Source organism: Syzygium oleosum, unplaced genomic scaffold (assembly GCF_021117445.2).
Source record: "Syzygium oleosum isolate NSW1041296 unplaced genomic scaffold, Sole_v2.1 Sole_v2.01, whole genome shotgun sequence".
In the NCBI taxonomy this organism is placed as follows: domain Eukaryota; kingdom Viridiplantae; phylum Streptophyta; class Magnoliopsida; order Myrtales; family Myrtaceae; genus Syzygium; species Syzygium oleosum.
The window spans coordinates 26,197,262-26,216,634 of NW_026607485.1; the positions used below are offsets into that span (position 1 = coordinate 26,197,262).

Consider the following 19,373-nt stretch of genomic DNA (forward strand, 5'->3'; position numbering starts at 1 on the left):
CGCGAGACGGAAGAAAGGGATAATAAGCACACCCAAAAATCGAAAAGAATGAGTAATCAAATCGGAACTCAAATAAACAGTGGAAAGGAAAAATATCATATTGGACAGGAGTGGGAAGCGATTAATAGTGTAAACGGTAGCGAGAAGGGCATCAAACCAATATGATTGAGACATATGAGCATAGATTAATAAGGTTCGAAACATTATGACTTAGTATCTGATTTTGCATTATGACAATACCATTTTGAGATGGGGTTGAATAATATCATTTTCATGTAAGTATGTTTGGAATGAATTATTGGTATATTCACCTCCCCTATCAGTCTGTAAAACAATGGAAGCGATGAAAGTGTGTAGGCACTTCAGATTTATTTTTCATGGGAAAAATCAAAGTGAACTGAGAGTAGTCACTAATGAATAACACAAAATATTTAAAACCAAAATTAGATAAAATTGGACTCATCCATCCATCAAAATGAATTATAACTAGAGGAAAAGATGCACGATGATTAACAGACTCAAAAGGCAATCGATGAGATTTGCCCACAAGACAGGATTCATAAGATACCAGCTTAGAACTAGAATTGCAAGCACTACTCAAAACTTGTCTATTGGGATGACTAAGACAAGCATGTCAACAAGTGAGTGAAGCAGAAGAAGCCATGATACAATTCAAGTGAGATGACATCAATGAATTGGAAATCATAAAAAGACCATGAGTAGATTTAGCTTAGAGGAGAAATTTCCCGATTTATTGGTCCTTCAAAAAAAGAAGGAACGAACCATTAAAATCAATGGAACAAGAATTTTTACGTCAATGTTGAGTAAACGAGAGGAGATTGCGAGCAAGATTAGGAACACAATAGACAAGAGATAATAACAAAGAGAACCAGTATGTAGGAAGCCTTTACCGATTGTCTTAATAGGTAATAAATGAGCATCACCAATAGAGACTTTTGTCAAATTGTAAAAAGGTCTAGGATTTAAGATTTCACTAATGTCATTAGTCTTGTGTGCCGACACTCTGCTATCAAGATACCACATTGGATCAAAGGTTTCGCCAACCAAGAGAGCTAAGAAGGAGACCAACATATCAGTGGCGGTGAATGCATGGTTGAATCATTGTCGACATCATAGTCTGTGCCCGATCCTGTTATAGATCTGACAAGTAAAATGAGACTTAGATCCGACAATGCCTCCCTGTGTGAATGGGGGAACATAAGGCTTCGAACCACCATGAGGCCAACAGAGGTGGTGGAGGAGTGATCAGCAGAGGGGGCTGATAATGACCGTAAACTAAATCGATCATAGTAAGATTGCCAACTTAGTTGATCACACCAGAATCATCCACCTTGTCCCTAACCAGATCTTCAGTCTCTAGAATTACGTCCACCCAAAACCCTTGAAACGGTGAACTGGGTGAAGTGACATAACTAATCAAAGCATAATGAATGTTAGATCAAGATGATGCATTTGATTTTCGGAGAAATTGTTCTTCTTGGATGAGGAGGCGTGATCGTAGATCATCAAAGGAAAGAATTATAGTGTCGTTTGTGACCATGGTAACAAGAGAATCGTACTCAGACGGGAGCCCATGAGGGCTTGAATCACCAAGTCCTTATCAGAGATAGAGCAATTGATTGTGGTAAGGGAGTTTGCAATTGACTTCTGATGTCGAAGATAATCAGACATTGACTGATCGGATTTTTTAACATCATTCTAAAAATCAAGTTTTAGTCCAATTTCCTTGGCTGAGCAGCAATAATCAGTATAGCGTTGTCCCAGAGCAAGCCAAATCTCTTGAAATGTTCGAAAGTTGTGAACTTCATGGACAATCTTAACTGTGAGGGTTGAATTGATCAAACTATGAATGCATTGATCAGTCTTGACGCAAGTGGAATAAGAGATATTGACCACCACAATGCCTTTTTGATCATTGATAAGCTTTAGCGAACACAAAAAACACTTATTCACATAGTTGAGCAGATTGTTGTAGATTAGAATATGTTCAAATTGAGATTTCACAAAAGATAATTGTTTGCATCAAGTTTGATGGAGATGAGACTTGTGGTGTTGGGAAAAACATGAGACGGCGAGGTTGATTACGCGGCCATAATTTGAGCAGCAACAGAGATTGAAGCAATAGAGAAGAGGGAAGAAGATGTGAAAGTGGGTGCAATATTGTTAAGAGATGATGGGAAATTGGGATTAATAGAAAGAGAAGATAATGGGTAAAGAGATGGTAGAGAAGAAAAATTTGGAGATGTATTGGACATGGTGTTTGGTTGCTGTCAAAGACAAAAAGAGGCTGTATAATACAAGGATATTATTCGGGTTAAGAAGTTTTATGTGAAGAGTGGGACAAAGTTTGATAGGATTTATCATATTTCGGTATAAAAACTACTTTATGAAAAGTCCTATCCTCTCCTTCTCCTTCTCTTTCTCCATAGCTCTCTTGTTCACTCGCCATCAAATCTAGCAGCGAGACAACAACCTTGAGCATCACTCCGTCATAGGTAACAAAGACCCCATCACCAGCGCTACACGCACGTTTTACTAATGCATTTTTATTTTCTTACATGGACTTGTTTTTCCTTGCTAAGTTAGTTAGAAAGTCGTCTCTGGCAGTTTTACCTCTGCTCCAGCCAACTCCTTTAATGCAGGTAACAACAATTTAACAATTTCCACTGCTTCTTGTTTCTATTTTTTTTTTTAATGATTTTGAGGTTTTGTTTCTCGTCTTTTATTTCTCAATGCAGCCATTGTCTAACAAAGCACAAGGTGGCGTGTGCTTAGAATATGTTCTTGATAATTTGGACTACTCCTAAAAACAAAATTAACACAGTAAGTAGTGTGTAGATTTCGCTAAGAATCAAAAGATCAAAGGTGGCTTGGTCTCATTTGTTTTGGTTTTCTTTCAATGTTCCAAATCATTCTTTTTTATCCTAACTTTTTATTTGTGATAGGATGTCTATAAAAAATAGAATGAGGTCTTAGAATTATTCTGTTGATCTTGTCTGCTTTTTGTGTGGTGTTGTTGCTGAATTGACGGATCATCTCTTCGTGGTAAGCAGGCTTAGTCCACCTATTTTGTATATATGGAGGTAAAAAAATACTAATAAGAAAAATTAATAGAATAACTCATTACAAACATGAGTTTATTACCCACCTGCGCATGGCCGAGTTGGTGGGCGCTTTCCTTCCCTCCTCAGAGGTTCTGGGTTCGAATCCCCGCTCGGTTCCGTAATTTAAGTGGGGGGCCTTGGCGGTAGGTTGCTGGGCTAGTCTCCCCCGAGGTATAGGCATCCCGATTACCTGTGCGGGCTTGTCCCTGGGAAATGGAGGTGGATCCTCGGTTACCAAAAAAAAAAACATGAGTTTATTTGACAAGGATTTCAACTTGTAAACTTTCTCGCTAAAGCGAAAATAATAATGTTGGATAATAAATAGTTTGAAAATATTTCACTAGACTTGAAATGGTGATAATGGCCAAAATTTGTTTATTCTATATGAGGAGAACACCATATATTCATTTTCTTTTTCAATTAGCTCCATTAGTTTGAAAGAGTTATACTGTTGGGTTGTGGATGATTTTGCCATTATCTCACCCGCCAATTAGTTTTTCGTTAATGTTTCGGTTTTTTTCCTCATTAGAGATTTATCATGATAATAGCTAACAATTTTTAGCATGCTGATATTAGAGGAGATGAACCCCCAAATTTTGTTGTAGTATGATGTATATGAATTTGGCGTATGCTGCCACCGAAAAGCACAACCATAAGCATATATTAAAGGGTTGTGCAATTGTTGAAGCGAAGCTTGTTAGATAATCTTGATCGCCTCAAGGATAGTCCTCACATTGAGTCAAAGATGAAGAATTTGGAAATGTTGTATAATATGATATATGACTTGAAAGTTCAAATTGGTTTTGCACGGGATCACAAAAAGCATATTGTTGACATTCAGGATAGTTGAAACAAATATTGCAAAGTTTGTGTGGCTTCTTCTCAATTTTTTTTATTACTTGTTTCCTTTTCTAAAGAAAAATAACATTTCTCTGTAGAGAGAACAAAATGCTTCTTCTTTGAGACAGAAGTCCTACCCTCAATATCATCGACTAGCAACCATAATTGGAAGGAACATGCCTAGAGAATTCTCAATGAGGATCTTTCAGAGGATCATGCAACCTTAGACCATCAACAAGGTGACAATTATGATGATGAGACAATTAATGGTGCAAGTCAAAATTTACCGTCACCATCATAATCAACACAAGATTATTCCAAGCCTTCAAGAAGAAAAGAGCTAAAGCAAGTGATAAATGGGTTGCTTGGTTAGTTAAGATTGTACGCACTTTTGGCTCTTTCTTTGAAAAAGCTAGTGAGAGGATGGAAATGATTGCTAATCACATTAGATATGCTAAAGATTTGGACAATGATAAGAGAATAATCAATGATGAGCTTCTTTAAATGTGTATAAGTATCGTGGATTAAATAAAGTTATGTAGAAAAACTTGTGAGGGATTTTGAGAACATTCATCTCCTTTTTAAATTTGAAGGGGATGATAGGAAGGAAATTGTGGAGATGCTTCTCTAAGAGAAAGAGATGATAATGACTTATCATTCTAGGCTCGGATATACCGGCCTGTATGTATTTGCTTAGAATGACTTTTGTCCATCTTTTATTTATGGGTTAATACCACGAAAAACTCTAAACTGGTACACTTGTTACACATTTACCCCAAACTATTTTTTTGACCATAAAAACCTCAAACTGGTACACCTGTGACAATTTTACCTCGAACATACCACAAAAAACCCCAAACTGGTACACATGTGACAATTTTACCCCAACTAATTTTTAATATTATTTTTTTATTTTTTTGAATTTTTTCTTTTTTCTTTTCTTTTCTTTTTTTTTTTTTTCTTCACTTCAACCTCTGGCCGGTCGCCGGTCCGGCGACCGGCCAGAGGCGGAAGCCGGCGAGGGCCGCCCTCGGCAGCCGCTGGCGAGGGCCGCCCTCGCTCGACTCGGCAAGGGCGACCCTCGCCGGATCTAGCGAGGGCGGCCCTCGCCCGACTCAGGCGAGGGCCGTCCTCCCCCGCCCAGTGCAGTGGTCGCTCGCCCGAAGCCGACGAGGCAGCCTCGCCCGACGCCGGCGAGGGCAACCTCGCCGACGCAGCGAGGGTCGCCCTCGCGATCCGGCGAGGTAGCCTCACCCGAGTCGGGCGAGGATCGCCTACTCCCGGGCGGGTGGAGGATGCCCTCGCCCGACGCCGGGCGAGCGAGGGCGGCCCGACGACGCAGCGAGGGCGGCCCTCGCTCGGGACGCAGCGAGGGCAGCCTCGCCCGAGCATCGGCGAGGGTCGCTCGCCGGATCTCGGCGAGGACGGCCGCCCTGACGCCGGCGAGGGCGACCTCGCCGACGCAGCGAGGGCAGCCCTCGCTGATACCGGCGAGGGTCGCCCCGCCGGATTTGGCGAGGACGGCCCTCGCCCGACGCCGGCGAGGGCGGCTCGGCTCGAGGCCTGAGGTGGCCGGACCGGCGACCGCCGCAGGTTGAAGATAAAGAAAAAAAAATAAAAGGAAAAAAATAAATAAATAAATAAAAATTCGAAAAAAATAAAAAAATAATATTAAAATTTTAATTCATGGTAAAATTGTCACATATGTACCAGTTTGGGATTTTTTATGGTAAGTTCAGGGTAAAATTGTCACAGATGTACCAGTTTGGGGTTTTTGATGGTCAAAAAAATAGTTCGGGGTAAAATTGTCACAGGTGTACCAGTTTGGGGTTTTTTATAGTCAAAAAAATAGTTTGGGGTAAATGTGTCACAAGTGTACCAGTTTAGGGTTTTTTGTGGTATTAATCCTTTATTTAATTGCAACTTCTGTGATGATTTTTAAGCTTGGTTAATGGTGCCTATAAATATTATCTATCTTATGTAGTCCATTTGGTTGTTTTATAGCTTTGAACAACATGGGACAATGTTCTTTTGTCATAAAAGAACTACATCTCTAGATTTCACAAAAGAACATTGTTCAATGTTATTGAATGCCAAAAAACTACAGACTACACAAGAGACCTAATATATATAGACACCATCAACAAAGTTAAAATACCATCACGGAAGTTACAATTACACAAAAGATAGACAAAAGTCTTTCAAAGCAAAGATATATAAGCCTGTATATCCTAGCCGAGAATGACTAGTCATTCTCATCTCTCATCATTTAGAGAAGCATTTCCATAAATTTCTTCCTATCATCTACTTCAAATAAATAAAAGGAGATGAATGGTCTTAAGATTCTTCACAATTTTTCAACATAATGTTATTGTATCCATAGTACTTAGAGTCATTTAAAGAAGCTCATCATTGATAATTTTCTTATCATTATCCAAATTTTTAGCATATGTCCAATGCGACTAACAATCATCTCCATTCTCTCACTAGCTTGTACAAAAGAAAGAACCAAAAGTGCATGGAATCTAAACTAATCCAGCAGCCCATATATAACTTGGTTTAGCACTTTTTAACTTCTTCAAGGACCAAATCATTTTGTGTCTAGACAATGATGGTGGTGGTAAGTTTTGATTTGCACCATTAGTTGCCTCATCATGATGTTTCTTTCCTTGTTAATGGTCTAAAGCTGCATGAGCTTCTGAAGGGTCTTCATGAGATTTCTTTTGGCATGGTCCTTTCCAAATACGATTGTTAGTTGATTATGTTGAGGGAATGGTTTTCCTCTAATAGAAGAAGCACTCGATTCTCCCTACAAAGAAATTATATTATTCATTGGAAAAGGAAACAAGTAATAAAGAAAAAAAATGAGAAGACACATACCTTGCATTGTTTTTGCCAACTATCCTCCGAGTGAATATCAACACTATACTTTCGTGATCCCACCCAATACCACTTGATCTTTCAAGTCATTTAATAGATTATACAACTTTGATAAGTTTTTCATCTTTGACTATATGCGGGACTACCCTTGAGGCGATCAAAATGATCTAAACTAGTTTGGCTTCTAAAAAATCTGTGATCCATCAATATATGCTTGTGGTAGTGTCTTCTAGTGGCGGTTTACACCACAATCAAATACATCATACACATAAGCCACGTCCGTAGGTTCTTCTCCTCTAACATTAGTATGTTAATTTCTTTGCTATCATCCTGAGCCGTATATAATGAGGAACACAAAAACAGAAGCAATATGCCAGAACAAATTGGCAAGTGAGATAATAGCAAAACCATTTAAAGCCCCACGCTACAAACCTTTCAAAATTAAAGAGCTAACTGGAAAAAAAAAATTATATATAGCATGTTCTCCTCATTATATAAATATACAAATTTTAGTCATTAACACCATGTCAAATTCAGTGAAGTATTTACAACATATTTTGTATCTAACATCATTATTTTTGCTTCAATGAGGAAGTTAACGAGTTAAAATTCTCGCCAAATAAACTGTAGTGTCGAATGAGTTGTCATTTTAAAGTCTTTTGATAAGTAAGTATTTATTTCCCTAAATCCACAAAACCGGTGACTAAACCTGCTTACAAGCTCACATGAGCAAAGTGTCCCAAGTGGTAAATAAGTACCAACGAATACTACAGCTCAAAGATGTCCTCCTCTCGTTGTGCAATCTATACCTAACATCACACTTAGTTCTACAGTCAAATGGACATCCATATGGCTATCGTAAAAGTACATTCAGCAGTAACACCACATAAAAAGCAAACAGGATCAACAGACTAGTTCCATGACATCATTCTGTTTTTTTGTAGGCATCCTATTACTATGTTCAATGGAAACCAAAACAGATCAGACCAAGCGGCCTTTGGTCTATTGATTCTCAGCACAGTCGACGCCCTACTTACTGAGTAAATTTTGTTTCCAGCAGCAGTCCAGCATATTTTACGCACACTCCACCTTGTGGCATCGAGAAATAAAGGACTGGAGCTACAAATTTAAGACCTGAAAATCGTACAAAATAATTAGCAACAAGAACTGTGAAAAAAAACTAATTTTTGTTACCTGCGACAGAGGAATTGGCCACAGCAGAGGAGACTGACGATCTCACAATCTCTGTAAGGAAAAAGTAGTCCGTATGAAAGAGAAAAAAAAAGCACGTCAGTAAAACGTCAGTGTAGCGCTGGTGACAGGGTCGTCGTTATATGGCAGAGTGATGCCGAAGATCTTGCCTTGCCGCCGGATCTGATTGTAACCGAACAAGAGAGCTATGGAGAAGGAGAAAGTAGGGCTTTTCAGAAAGGAGCTTTTATATCAGGACATCCCACACTCCACACGAGATCTTTTAATCCAGATTACATCCTTATTTGAGCCGATCTTATCCTGTCGCGGAAAGCAAAAACATCACAGAGGGTAATATATATCATATCCTAACTTTTATCCTTGTCCCCAAACAAAGCCTCGGAGATTATTTGCTATGGAGACAACGGCATTATTCTTTGTCGTGTCGCCCATGTTTGACACAAATTCTGTCTCGGGATCAGAATCGAAGTCTAAGTTCACCCGATTGAGATTTTCTTCAGAACCAGAGCGCTAGTTTACAATTAATAGTTTGATTTGTCAAGGTCTGTGTCATCAGATCATTGTACTTTCCTGTCTGAATGGAATCGCTCGATGCAAAGATGGTTCTAAAAGAGATCTAGGCTGGCTTAATATTGTATTGTTCTGCCTGTCATTTTGCCCTGTCACATACCAAAACAATGTACTGGACTAATAAGACAGATTGATGTGATCTCAATTGGTTGAGCAAATGTCTACCTTTTTCTTCTTCTTCTTCTTCTTGATGACATTCTCTTGAGAATGTGGCGATAATGCTAGCAAATAGAATGGAGAATCTCATATTGAGTAATTAGTCTGATCATAATTCGCTGTTGGGAAAAGGTTTTTGTTGGTCTCTCATTTTCGTGGAAAATAGATGCACGTATGTAAGATCACCACTTCCAAGGTTTGAAGGGAAATGTCGTGTTCCTCTTCTTGTAATCTTTAAATCCGGAGGAAGTCCGCAGAAGATCAGAAGGATATGAAATATGGAAGTTTGAAAGGCACCAAAAGCATTTCAGTATGCTTGGTGTAAAATCTGCGGGATATTGTTGAAGATAACAATCATGGGTTGGACGGGATTAGAGACAGTGAAATCAAATTCAAATACAACGACTCGCGAACCAGAAAGATACATGACTATAAGAACTCTTCAGGGCATTATGTGTACTAAACATAACGTGCTAAACCAGCACGTGTAGAGCTCGTACATGGCTCATGGCCAACATTGGGTGAAACAAGAGTTTCCATGTAGATAGTAGACTCGACATTATCATACTCTTCAATGGGGTAATTCTTGTAAGTACCATCCTCCGGATTGAACAGAATCATCTCCGACACATCGATCTGGAAAACCATTTTTCCGCTTTGGGTGTAGGCTATCGGGATCGTATAAAGTTGATAGACAGGTAAACCGTCAGTCAGGACAGTGAACAATCTTGTCCAAGATTCCTCTTTCCCATATTCGTTCATGATCCAAGCCTCGAAACGTGGTCTCCAAGTGCCATCATAAATGAATAGGCGTCCCCCGTGAATCCCCAGACCCTAAAAAACTTTACCTTCGACTTTGGGGATTGGAATTGCCTTTTCAAATGTTTCCGTGGCCAAACCAAATGGAATGATCGCTTGCTTTATCCTATTTCCACTTCCATGATTCACGATCCAATGAACAGCCCCGTTTAGGTAAATTCCAACTCCATCCAACTTGGGAACATCTTGGCTAAGAACCCTTCTCCAGGAGCCAGATCGGAGCGAAAATATCTCCAATACACATTCCTTAGAGCCATCATTTGCTGTAAAGAAAGCTCCATGCACTATTTTATAGTCATCAGTTGTGGAGTTGTAACCGAATCCATGGAAGAACTCGTGTTCTGCAACTAAATTAGAACCCGGCAACTTCCTGGACTCCTTGGTGGTTGGGTTATACACGAGAAATCCATCGTCGACAGCCAAACTCACCAAGCCGTGGCACGACCCCGCGAGCCCCCAGGTTCATCCCTTCCCAAGTCATGAGACTCTACCACCACATGATCATTGACCTCGTTGTTGTCTAGTGCTTCATAGGCTATGGTTTGGGTTGCTCGAGTTCCATCTCTTGCGGTCGAAGAGCTCGGGCTCTCGCTTGGGCTGCTCGAACAGCTCATGCTTGTGAGTTTTTTATCTCTCAATTGTCAACGAGAAATTTTGGCTGGAGGGTTAATAGGGGCAGATTTGTGACTTAAGTAAAACTTTGTAGTTTTTTATGAGACTGTAAAAATTTTAGGATAAAATTGAGACTGGACGGTAAAATTGGGATAAGACCTAAAGTTTGGGGTTTTTAAACTAGAATCGGGATAGAATCTAAAGTTGAGGGTTTTTAATGGGACGGGAAAAATTTTATGGTAAAATAGGGACTATACTAAAGTTGGAGGTTTTTTATGAGACAAAAGGTAAAATTGGGACAAAAGCTAAAGTTGGAGGTTTTTTATGATATTAGGCCGAATATTAAGGGATAAGTGCATTGAAAGTCCTAAGACTAGTCACGAAAGTGCAATTGAGTCCTTAAACTTGTCACGAAAGTACAATTGAGTCCTAAAACTTTCAAAAACTTCAATTCGGTCCTAAAACTTGTCACGAAAGTGCAATCGAGTCCTAAAACTTTCAAAAAATACAATCAAGTCCTAAAGATGGTTATCTATAGTTCAAGTATATATTTAATTAAGTGAAGAAATTTGCACTTAATAAAGACATTCACTTAATTTTTGTAAATAATAAATCAAACAATATGAAGTATAGCTTCTTGTTTATATGTAGTTTATATTTTGTCTTCAACACTTGATGCTTAATTAAAACTACAACTAAAATTTTGTAGCTATCTTTTAAAAAGAAGAAGAAAGAACCTATGATTTTAACACATAAGTAAAATCTTACACTTCGAGATTTATTATGATTAAATAATGAAAACATGAAAAATAGGAAATGGCAGAAAAGAAAACGTTAAGTTGGACTTATTTGATTATTTACCCAATTGGGTTGAGGGAATTCTCGCCTTTAGTTATTTTAAAATCCTTAAGAAAAATTGAGGATGGGTTTTTATCAAAATATAAAATTAGAAAAAAAAATTAAATCGCGTTTTGTTTTGGGCTAGTTGTCATCTAATCTCCATGCTTATATGAAACAAACAATTCGCTCGTAAACTCAAAGTCGCTTTGGCAGAAGATGGATCTCTGGTTCCTCGTCGTCGTCACCCTCTCCGTCGCCGCCCTCCTCAGAGCCACCGTCAACCTCCTCTCCTCCGCCACCAAGAAGAAGAGCCTCCCGCCGGGCCCCCTCACCTTCCCTGTCATCGGCAACTTCCGATGGCTCCGCAAGTCCTTCTCGGAGCTCGAGCCCATCCCCCGTTCCCTCCACGCCCGCCACGGCCCCATGATCACCCTCCACGTCGCCCCGCTCCGCCGTCTTCGTTTCCTCCCGGGCACTCGCCCACCGCGGCGCCGTCTTCGTGGACCGCCCGCCGCCCCTGGCCACCATGCGTGTCATCTCCGCCAACCAGCACAACATCAACTCCTCCTCCTACCCACCTGGCGCCTACTCCGCCAGAACCTCATGGCGGAGATCCTCCATCCCTCCCGCATCCGGTCCTACTCCCACGCCCGCGCGTGGGTCCTCGACATCCTCGTGGGGGAGCTCAAGTCCTAGCCTGGCGGTGTCGTCCGGGTCGTCGACCACTTCCAGTGCGCCATGTTCTGCTTGCTGGTCCTCATGTGCTTCGGAGACAGGCTCGAAGAGAAGCAGATTAAGGAGATCGAGGATGTTCAGCGAAAATTGCTGCTGGATCTGCGGTGGTTCAACGTGCTCAATTTCTGGCCGCGGCTAACCAAGCTCGTGCTCCGGAAGCGGTGGAAGGAGTTCTACGAGCTCTACGAGAATCGGAATAGCGTCCTCGTCCCGCTCATCAGGGCTCGATCCAAGGCCAAGCGAGAGCAACTGAACAAAGCCAGGGAGGACGGGAATGACGGCGACTAGATCGTGTCGTACGTGGACACGCTCCTGGACCTGGAGCTGCCGGAGGAGAAGAGGAAGCTGGAGGAGGACGAGATAACGAGCCTCTGCTCGGAGTTCCTCAACGCTGGCACCGACACGACGTCCACGGCGCTGCAGTGGATCATGGCCAACCTGGTGAAGTACCCAGAATTCCAAGAGAGGCTCTACGATGAAATCAAATCAGTCGTGGGACACGGGGCGGAGCAAGTGAAGGAGGAGGACCTGCAGAGGATGGGTTACCAGAAGGCGGTGGTGCTGGAGGGGCTGCGCCGCCACCCGCCAGTGCACTTCGTGGCGAACCTGGTGTGGCTGTTCCAGTGGCGGACGGTGGCCGGCGAGGAGGTGGACCTGTCGGAGAAGCAGGAGTTCACCGTGGTGATGAAGAACCCTTTGCGGGCTCACGTTTGTCCCAGGCATTCGGGCACCTGAATTTCGGAAAATGTTTGTGGAGTGTGTTTTAGCTTTCTCAATAAATTCACAAAAAGTTTGCGAAGTTCTTTTTCTTCGGTTCTTAGAAATGAATTCGCGATTAGTACCGGGCCTTTTAGTTACACTTTTTTCTTTAATAATACCATTTTAGTCATTTTAATTTTGTATAAATGTTTTCCATTAAGAAATAATGTTTGATCACATTATAAATACTTTTATATTTGACATCATTTTCATTGAATAATGTTTGTCATGTCTAACTGTAATTATACTTTTTTTCTATTTTATTACTACTTGATACTTTTTCACTTGTAAACTATAATACTCTCGGTACGCTATCGTTACTCTGTTGCTAGCAATGCCAATAATAATGATCTAATCCGGTATAGTGTATTCGATTTAATTGTTGCCCTCCACATGGATCATAAATCGGAAACAAAAAAGCATTAGCCACTCTACTAAGGAAATTCATATCGAATGTAAAAAAAAGTGCGACGAAAGATAGTATGCGTAATGTCTATATTTAAAACGATAAAAATCTGAAATTAAATTCACAATAGTAGTACAATCCCAAGATAAAACAGACCGTTTTTTATTATTACGAAAAATAGAAAATTTCCGTTTATGTGCTCTGAGTCAATCCATATTGTATTGTCTGAATCTATATTGAGTATATAATATAATTAATTCCTCCTTTTCATGTGTCATAATTTTTTTTTAAAAAGCATTTAGGTTGATTATCGAATGCGACGAGCAATTAAATATAGGATATTACCGCCATTACGTTAATGATGTAACAGACGAAAACCATAAAATAAAAAATATTTCGTCATTATTACTTTAGTAATTATTGATGCTAACATGTGACATAGCTTAATGGCTAAGAATCGGGAATAAAAAATTGTATTGACGTATAACTACTGTTTTCTAGCCCAGATCCTTCGTCCCTCGGAAATGACCTACAAGTTTTCATAATCGAAATATAATAATCACGTAATCCCTATCTTATTATGTAGGGAAAATTTCAATTAAGGACCCAAAGTGGGTCTCTTTTCTAAAAAAAGGACCCCAAGTTGATAATATTTCAATTAAGGACCCAAAGTGACCAAACCAGTCTCAAATAAGGACCCAGCTTGCTGGCCGGCAAACATTTCGCCGGCTGGTGAGCGTGAGACATTTCCGGCGTCGGAATACGGGCAATTTTGTCTTTTTTCTTTTTCTCTCTTCCCTCTTGTGGCCATCGCTGGCGATGTCTGCCGGCCTCAGGCGAGGGCCGCTTGCTCCGGTGTCGGGAGACGGCCGCCCTCGCCGGCATCGGGCAAGGGCCGCCCTCGCCCTCGCCAAATCTGGCAAGGGTCGCCCTTGGCCTCGCCGGATCGGGCGAGGGCGACCCTCGCCCGATGCCGGCGAGGGCGAAGGCATTCCTCGCCGAATCTAGGCGGGCGAGAGCCGCCCTCGCCTGGGCTGGCGAGAGCCGCCCTCGCCTGGGCTGGCGAGGGTTGCGGCGAGGGCCGCCCTTGGCCTCGCCGACGTCGGGCGAGGGCCACCTTTGCTTGCCCAGGCCGGCGCAGGCGGCCCTCGCCTGAGGCCGGTGGACGTCGCCGGTGATGGCCACAAGAGGGAAGAGAGAAAAAAACTTAAGGAAAAAGAAAAAAAATAAAGGAAAAGAAAAGAAAAAGACAAAATTGCCCCTATTCCGCAGCCTAAAATGTCTCACGCTCGCCGACTGGCGAGCTGGATCCTTATTCGAGGCTGGTTTGGTCACTTTGGGTCCTTAATTAAAACATTGTTAACTTGGGGTCTTTTTTTGAGAAAAAAGACTCACTTTGGTTCCTTAATTGAAAATTTTCCTATTATATATGACCAAATAAAAGGCTCATGCAATGCACGGAAAATACATAGCTCCGCTAAAATTTGGTGAAATGGCAATTTTAAAATTTCAAATCGGTAATGTGATTAGTAATACATATCGTTTTCTGAAATAGCTATATGTTATGAATTAGGATTGATGTCCGTGAAAGGTAATTACTATTCGTTTTACTTGAATTGAATACTAAGAATTATTTGGGATGACTCGTGTGTACTTTGTTAAGATATTAAGAGATAAGTGTATTAAAATTTCTAAGACTTGTCACGAATGTGCAATTGGAATACAATTGAATCGTAAAACTTTCAAAAATTTCAATGCAATCCTAAAACTTGTTACGAAAGTACAATCAAGTTCTAAAACTTTTAAAAGTGCAATCAAGTCCTATAGATGGTTATCTATAATTCAGGTATATATTTAATTAAGTGAAGCAATTTGCACTTAATAAAGACATTCACTTAATAAATCAAACAATAAGAAGTATAGCTTCTTGTTTATATGTTTATAGTTTGTCTTGAACACTTTATTCTCAATTAAAAATATAACTAAACAAATTTTAGCTATATATATATATTTTTAAAAAGACAGAACCCATGATATTAACACATAAGTAAATTCTTACACTTTATTTATTTTTAAATCCTTAAGAAAATTGAGGATGGGTTTTTATCAAAATATAAAATTATAAAAAAAAATTCAAATTGTGTTTTGTTTTGGGTAAGTTGTCATCTAATCTCCATGCTTATATAAAGCAAACAATTCGCCACCTCTTCTCTGCAAATCCTTAATTTGGTCAGACTCACTCAAAAACTCGAAGTCGCTTTGGCAGAAGGTGGACCTCTGGTTCCTCGTAGTCGTCACCCTCTCCGTCGCCGCCCTCCTCAGAGCCACCGTCAACCTCCTCTCCTCTGCCGCCAAGAAGAAGAGCCTCCCGCCGGGCCCCCTCACCTTCCCGGTCATTGGCAACTTAGAATGGCTCGGCAAGTTCTTGTTGGAGCTCGAGTCCGTCCTCCGCCCCCTCCACGCCCGCCACGGCCCGATGGTCACCCTCCATGTCGGCCCTCGACCCGCCGTCTTCGTCTCCTCCCGGTCCCTCGCCCACTGGGCCCTCATCCACCGTGGCGATGTCTTTGCCGACCGCCCACCGCCTCTCGCCACCACCCACATCCTCACCTCCAACCAGCAAGTCATCAGCTCCTCCTCCTATGGCCCCACTTGGCGCCTCCTCCGCCGGAACCTCACGGTGGGGATCCTCCATCCCTCCCGCCTCCGCTCCTACTCCAGCGCCCGCTCTTGGGTACTCGACATCCTCATGGCGGAGCTCAAGTCCCAGCCAGGCGGGATCGTCCGTGTGGTTGACCACTTCCAGTACGCCATGTTCTGCTTGCTGCTCTTCATGTGCTTTGGAGACAAGATCGAGGAGAAGCAGATTAAGCAGATTGAGGAGGTTCACCGACAGTTGCTGCTGGATATTCGGCGGTACGACGTGCTCAATATCTGGCAGCCGATGAGCAAGCTCGTGCTGCGGAAGCGGTGGAAGGAGTTCTACGAGCTCTTCGAGAATCGGAAACGCGTCCTCGTTCCTCTCATCCGAGCTCGATCCAAAGCCAAGGAGGATGGAAACAACGGCGACGGCGAATGGATCCTCTCTTACGTGGACACACTCCTGGACCTGGAGCTGCCGGAGGAGAAGAGGAAGCTGGAGGAGGACGAGATGGTGAGCCTTTGCTCGGAGTTCCTCACTGCCGGCACGGACACGACGGCCACGATGCTGCAGTGGATCTTGGCGAACCTGGTAAAGTACCCAGAAATCCAAGAGCGGCTCTACGATGAAGTCAAATCAGTCGTGGGACAAGGGGCGGAACATGTGAAGGAGGAGGACCTGCGGAGGATGGGCTACCTGAAGGCGGTGGTGCTGGAGGGATTGCGCCGCCACCCGCCGGGGCACTTGGTGGGCACGCGGTGACAGAGGACACGGAGCTGGGCGGGTACTTGATCCCCAAGGACGGGAGCATCAACTTCATGGTGGCGGAGATGGGTTGGGACCCCAAAGTCTGGGAGGACCCGATGGTGTTCAAGCCCGAGAGGTTCTTGAATTATGGCAGGGGCGGAGAAGCCGGTGAGTTCGACATCAGAGGGAGCAGGGAGATAAAGATGATGCCGTTTGGGGTGGGGAGGAGGATGTGTCCCGCGCATCGGCTTGCCATGCTGCACTTGGAGTACTTTGTGGCGAACTTGGTGTGGCTGTTCCGATGGCGGGCGGTGGCGGGCGAGGCGGTGGACCTGCCGGAGAAGCAGGAGTTCACCGTAGTGATGAAGAACCCTTTGAGGGCTCAGATCTATCCCAGGAATTCGGGCACCTGAACTTGGTAAAATGTCTGTAGAGTGTTGCCTTCTCTCTATAAATTCACATGAGTGAAGTCAGCTAACTGGTAAAATTTCACGTATACCGCACTAATAATATCTCTTCATCATAATCATCGATGTATATCCTCAGACATTAGCATGGGTCGTCTCATATTCTCGTGTTAGAAATGAAATTAGCTTATCTGGTAAAAGAAATAGCATTCAACTGCAGGCTAGTGTGCAGAGATACGGTCCCCATTCTGGCGAAAATTATGGAACGAGGCTTGGAAATACAATAACTTTAACATTCCCACCCATGTGTATTTGTCTTTTAATTTCTCTGTTTTTTAATTTCCATACTGACTTGTTCAAGTCCATGAACTTAACAGTTAGAAGAGTACAAGGTTCGCTCAATACGTTGGTCAATCGATTCAGTATGGTTGAGTTAGGAAAAATTACAAAAAAAGTCATAAATTTATTGTACTTAAAAAATTAAAAATTATTAACGTATGATGACTGGTGTCAATGTTAACAATTTCCAGCTGAAATTGGTCGGATGCACTATATTAGTAAATTGTTAAAAGATTTAGAACTTAATTGATATAATTGAAAGGTTTAAAACTGAATTAATACAAATGCAATGGGTTTATGACTTTTTTTATACTTCTTTCTTCTTCAATTCAATTTGAAAGCTTTGAGAATTTTTCGAAGTTTATTAATGAGCACGTTTGTCCTTGTCTACATCGAAAGAGACTATTTTCAAGCTTATATTTATATATTGATAATCACTACGGTACAGTTCTTCTTTAGTGTGGTGATTATCGGTATCGTTGTTGAAATCTTCTAGGTATTGTTCTTTTTCTTGGTCTCTTAAAAAGTGTATTCGTGAAAGTGTTCGTTTGGTTACATTTCTTTTCTGTCATTTAACTTATTTTTAAGTATATAAACGTTCTCAAATTAAAAATAACGTTTGGTTACATTCAATAATTACTTTTATTTAGAATCATTTTTATTAAACTACGTTTGCCATGTCTAACTATGAGCTATACTTTTCACTCGTGAGCTACATCACTCATGGATTGCCAGCAATAACAATAATAATTTAATCCAATATAGTGAATTTGCATTAATTATGATCCTCGACATGTATTTTACTTTGGAAAAAAAAATAATTGACCACTCAACCGAGGATGTTAGTATTCCAATATAGAAAAGTGCAATGAATAAGACAATATTCATTCTGTATATATATAAAAGATAAGACAAAAAGTAGTACAATCGTGAGATAAACGAAGTAATTTTTTTATAAATTATGAAAAGTAGAAATCTATTGTTTATGTACTCTAAATCAATCCATATTCACTTGTCTGAATCTATGTCCGCTATATTATAATCTAATTAACTTCTCCTTTGGATGCATATGAAATCTTATTACAAAAATTCGCATTTAGATCGAATTTCATATCAACAATCGACATTTCGCGTCGCAATTACGTTTTTTGATGTTACGTATGCAAATTATAGAAATACATGTCCTTATTACTTTAGCAATTCATTTGGAAGCATGCCCACGGACTTAGTGCCCAAGGCTTATGGTGAAAATGTTAATTTTATAGCATTAGGTCATTGAAAATTTATTTTTATTACTATAAGTTAGAGTTATCGCGATGCTGGTCTATATAGATTTCTATCCCCTTCCTGACATTTGACAAAGCTTAATGACTAAGAAGAGGAATAAAATAATGTAAAGAAGAATGACTAGTGTTTTTGAACCAACCCAGATGCTTCATCCCGAAAAATGAACTACAAGTTTTCATCGTCGGAATATAATTGACACAACCTCTATCCTATCACACACATCTTGTTTTATTAAATAATTACATATTACAAAAGTTCATTGGTATTCATTGAATACGAAGAATTATTTGGGACGACTAATATGCACTTAGGTGTTTCGTTAGACCCAAAATGGTCCGACCCATTCTCGGACCGCTTGCATAGCGGGAGCTTCGCGCACTGAACTATAGTTTTATGGAAAATCTCAACATGACTTTCAAATTACTTTTATCGATTGATATTGATATACTAATAATAAATGCTAAGAATTAAAAAGTCTAAAAAGTTCGAAGTAGAAAATCATTTTATACATTGATTATTTGGTAAAACATGCAAGTGTTGGTTGCGTTGGATTAACTTTACGCGATCCCACTTGCACCAATCGTGTTGCACAAAATATCATTGAAAATAAAATTTCAAACACTTGATAATTGATTTGCATGAAATACCTGTGGTGCTTTTAGAATAACTAAGCATTTTCTCATTTTGTTGGGACCGTTACGGATTATCGCTACACCTTACTTGATCAAAATACTAATTTGAGGTTGGTTAAAAAAAAAGAATAATGTGAATAAAAATGAAAATAAAATTCAGCTGGATTGTCTGTGAAAATTCAAGGAAATTTTTACCTACTTGGAACATTTAAGTGCTTAAATCCCTTATCCTTCAACCAAGTAACACATGCATGGAAGACGTAAATCGGGCAAATTTAGGGGTGGTCAACGTGCAGGATTGAGTCCTGAAACTTCTTTAATTTTCATAAAATCAGGCAACCATTCAAAGGAACTGCATCGATGAAC

At 40.9% G+C, this 19,373-nt stretch overlaps 1 protein-coding gene and 3 pseudogenes across 1 annotated transcript in view; all 4 read left to right on the forward strand.

Annotated features, from left to right (window-relative positions):
• Positions 1-19,373, forward strand: part of LOC130138309 (cytochrome P450 89A2-like) — a 62,263-nt gene that overhangs the window by 36,364 nt on the left and 6,526 nt on the right. The window lies entirely within an intron of this gene.
• On the forward strand, positions 2,580-4,596 carry LOC115663743 (uncharacterized; annotated as a pseudogene).
• LOC115663742 (cytochrome P450 89A2-like) lies at positions 11,262-12,725 on the forward strand (annotated as a pseudogene).
• Positions 14,782-16,755, forward strand: LOC115669538 (cytochrome P450 89A2-like; annotated as a pseudogene).